Source organism: Salvelinus fontinalis, chromosome 40, assembly GCF_029448725.1.
Source record: "Salvelinus fontinalis isolate EN_2023a chromosome 40, ASM2944872v1, whole genome shotgun sequence".
NCBI classification, from domain to species: Eukaryota; Metazoa; Chordata; class Actinopteri; order Salmoniformes; family Salmonidae; genus Salvelinus; species Salvelinus fontinalis.
In genome coordinates this window covers 7,661,198-7,665,889 of record NC_074704.1, presented here as the reverse complement: position 1 = coordinate 7,665,889, position 4,692 = coordinate 7,661,198, and the positions used below count along the sequence as shown (strand labels likewise).

Here is a 4,692-nt window from a genome sequence, read left to right as displayed (position 1 = left end):
GAAAAGATCACCTACAACATAAAACTGCAGACAGATTTAGTCTACTTGAAAAGGATGGGAACCGCTCGTTGTAAATAATATTGTGTAGACACGACTCAGTCTCAAAGCAACCAAACATACGATAATTGTATATATATATTATTTTATTGTTTAATCATTATTACTTTAGTTTCTTCGTTGTAAAGTTATCTTGTTTATTGTATAGCCTACTTGTTGGTGTCTCAGACGACCCGAACCTTAATAATAATCCCACACTTACGTCACAGACAATAATTCTACTAGTTGACTGGACGGACACACAGCAGGATACTGACACTCAGTCCGCAGTGGTCGGGAATGCGTTTTGGGGCTGGACACACCGCGAACCAGCCCCTACTGTTGTCGATCACAAATACTAATGCCAAGTTCACGTGCAATCGGAGTTATCGGAAATACCTAGTTCCGACTGAGAAGTTTCACTTGAATAACCCTCAAAATTGGAATTACAAGTGTGAAACGGAGAAAATGTTGTTGCCAATCTAATACACAATCATGTCGGAGTTACGACTTCCCATTGTCCAGTGTCCCAGGAGAATATTAAGCCAGCATAATACAGCATTCAAGTGATAGTCGCTACTAGGAAACTGACATTTCTGACTCGCTAACATGATAGACACCGTAATAATCACAATGAATCGGCCTTGGAAGAGCCATAAGTGTCAACAAACAAAATTCATTATTTTACATGAACCTGTTTAACTTGTATTAAATGCATTATGAAGAAAATAGTGATTTAGGCTCCACGAAATATGAAATGCGTTATGAAGAAGAACCTGTACTGTTGCCTTCACGAAAAAAAGGGGCCTTTCTGACTACAAGTGCACCAGTATCCTAAAGAATTAAGCGAAATCAAACATAGACAATAGCAGTGGCATTAATAAAATTGTTTTTCCCGCGGATTAAGACGCACATAAATGTATGTCTTTTCTCACAAATTCTGATTAGAAAGTCTCCTCAGAAAAATCGAAAACAGTATATAGCAATACAAACACCATTTATTAAACGGGATTAAATAAATACAACATTAAGGTATATTCATAACGTTCAATAATGAAGAAAAAATAGAAATATAGGCTATCGTGTTCAAATTCGTGTCTTTTCTGACGAATTAAGCCACAAAACAACATGCTGAAATACATTATGTACATGCACGAATTGAATGTGAGATTGTGTTGTCAAATTGGCCTGAACCGGTTTTGAGTGACCATTTACAATGGTGACCATTTACAATGGTGACCATTTACATTTTATTTACAATAAATTTACAGAATAATAGCAAACCACTCAATTCAATTGGGCACACGTCAATTCACGGGAGACTGCCAGGGTTGGGTCACTAACCTTGATTTACAGAACAGTGATGATTAATGGCCCATCTCAGGTTCCTATACAACAATGGGTTGATGACTGTCCATCTGTGGAGCATTCTAGAAGGACTGGGCTGATCCAGAAAGCTGGTTGCGTGTCTTCTACTTCCCTACTTAGTCTGTTAATTTGGGAGGTAAAGATTGCCTATTGACAAGATTGAAACGATATCTGTTTCCTTACATCAGTGTTTCCCAACTCCAGTCCCCCAACAGCACACATTTTTGTTGTAGCTCCACGTGGAAAAAGTACCCACTTGTCAAACTTGAGTAAATGTATAGATACCTTAATATGAAACGACTCAAGTATAAGTGAATGTCACCCGGTAAAATACTACTTGAGTAAAAGTCTAAAAGTAAATGGTTTAAAATATACTTAAGTATCAAAGTAAATGTAATTGATAAAATATACTTAGGTATCAAAAGTAAAAAGTAAAGCAAACCAGATGGCACCTTTTTGTTGTTCTTTATTAATTTACAGATGGTCAGGGACACACTCCAACACTCAGACATCATTTATAAACGAAGCATGTGTTTAGTGAGTCGGCCATATCAGATGCAGTAGGGATGTTCTCTTGATAAGTGTGTGAATTAAACAATTGTCGTGTCCTGATAAGCATTCAAAATGTAAAGAATAGTTTTGGGCATCAGGGAAAATGTACGGAGTAAAAAGTACATCATTTTCTTTAGGAATGTAGTGAAGTAAAAGTAAAAACCTTCATTTAATTAGGCATATCAATTAAGAACAAATTCATCTTTACAATGACGGCCAAACCCGGACGACGCTGGGCCAATTGTGCGATACCCTATGGGACTCCCAATCACGGCCGGTTGAGATACAGCCTGGATTCGAATCAAGGTGTCTGTAGTGACGCCTCGAGCACTGAGCTGCAGTGCCTTAGATCACTGCGCCACTCGGAAGCCCAAGAAAAGTCCAGATAACCCAAAAACTACTTAAGCAGTACTTTCAAGTATTTCACTAAAGTACTTTACACCACTGGGCGAGACATAGACAGAGCTGTAGGTGGTTTCGACCAGGGGACAATGGCGTTCGTTGGCGGCTTGGGCCCCGGTGGCCCCGCAGAGAGGGCAGACATACAGCCGCAGGTACGGGCACATCATGTCCCCATCCTGGCCCGTTGTGTTTGCAGAAGCTGCAGAACTTGCGCTCAGGTGATGGCACCTCCTCCGGCGTGTTTCTCCCACTCTGGCCCCAGGTGCCAGCGGGGGATCTGGACGCTGCTGTAGGGGGCTCGGGACCCTCGGTGCTGCTCGGCCATAAAGGAGCGTCTTCGTGCAAGAGGTCGATTTCTGAATCCAGGGGTTCCATTTCGTGCCATAGGGGTGGTGTCGCCACAGGTGTTATCGGTGACAGCAAGGCTCGCGGCCGAAACTCTTCAAATTCCACCATGGTCGAGCATACGCCAGAGTCATGACCCTCAACGGTTGACGGTTCTGAGGTGAAGTTTCCTAACTTCATCTCCCGCACTAGGTCAGCCAGCTTCAAGTAGTCCCGCCACGGTTCGAAACTCTTGTTTTCGGACTCCGTGTAAGGTGGTAGGTCTATGAGTTGACAAATCATAGCGTTCATTCTCACACTTGTATTTTTTATATCCAAACAGACTAGTGTCTGATAACGATCAGAATGTACCAGAATAAAGAACGCTGGGTCTCAACTGACAACTCAACTGAAGGCAAATTTGACAAGGTTCACGTTTTAACCTGTCAGTGTTTTGTTAAACAGCCAATCAGATGGCGTAGTGCGGAGTCCGTGGCACTTGACAAAGCCAATCAAATGGTTTCAAACTGACAACTGCTAAATTGGTATTTTTAGAAGATCAACTATTTGGGATACAATTTTACACCTCAACAATATTAAAAACTTCAAATATAACTGTTTAATCTATTCTATGTTCTAAATTGATAGGACTTGTAATTCTTAGTTATAGGAAGCTGTTTGATAATAGCTTATTTTAATAAGAAAATATCAGTAAAATAACTGTTAAAATTCAAAACTGCTTTTTAAAATATTTATATTATTTCACCTTTATTTAACCAGATAAGCCAGTTGAGAACAAGTTCTCATTTACAACTGCGACCTGGCCAAGATAAAGCAAAGCAGTGCGACACAAACAACACCACAGAGTTACACGTGGAATAAACAAGCGTACAGTCAATAACACAATAGAAAAAAGTCTATATACAGTGAACTTCTTTGCTGTTCACTATGCTTCGACGTCCTTGCTGTTCACTACGACCAAAACGATTTTAATACACAATGGAAATGACAAAGGAACAACAACTGAAACAGACAATATTATAAAACATACAATGGAAACTACATAATTAGCCATCCTACTGAAATGACCAGTCAGGACGGGGACGGGAGTTGGGGGAGTCGGGGTTTGGAGAGAGGGATGGGGACGGAGGGGAATACCGGGATTAGAGGAATGGGGAGATGGAGGAATTTCGTTACAGTCAAATAAATACACACGCAACAATCTACACAAAAGTCCATCTGTTATCATATAAGATCAATGATTACCTCAATCACCGATAATGATTTTCCCTTTGGGATGATTAATAAAGTTACGTTGAAATCCATCGAATTGAAGAAAGACGGCAAAGAAGGAAGAATATAAACAGTTTAGTAACGAGGTCTGCGTCTTAAATGACTCTCCATTACCATCCCAAGTATCAACCCAGATTTGAACTGAAAGTGTGTGAAGTTATATGGGCCCAACGTTATAATAATAATGCAGGTCTGTAAATCACATTTTATTGTGTCACATACACATATTTATCAGATGTTATTGTGGGTGTAGTGAAATGCTTGTGTTCTTAGCTCTCCTATGCTATGCTGGTAGTGCACAATATAGGCCTGTGGTCTAAAGTATTGCACTATATAGGCCTGTGGTCTAAAGTAGTGCACAATATAGGCCTGTGGTCTAAAGTAGTGCACTATATAGGGCATTGTCTACAGGTGGACTTTAGATCTTAGTGGTAAAGGTGATCTTTATGCTGGGAATCTTTTTAGACTGGTTAGTTATAAAAGCAACATGTTTCATAGAGCCACGACTGAGATGAGGAGATGTACAATAACCAAAGATTCACCTTAGTAATGATTTATTTATAACACATTCTACAAAACACAGTAACCACATACTGTTCCAAACTGATGTCCTCAGCATTAGGAAAGGCAGAGGAGAAGAAAATAACCCTTAAACTGTCCACCCTTAAACCGGGTGGTAGCTTTTTATGCCAATTTAAACCTGCACGTTAGAGGCTG

The 4,692-nt window shown here is 40.1% G+C and overlaps 1 pseudogene; it reads right to left on the bottom strand.

The window, feature by feature from the left end:
* Positions 1–278: 278 nt before the first annotated feature.
* Positions 279–2,994, bottom strand: LOC129839236 (nanos homolog 3-like; annotated as a pseudogene).
* Positions 2,995–4,692: the final 1,698 nt, after the last annotated feature.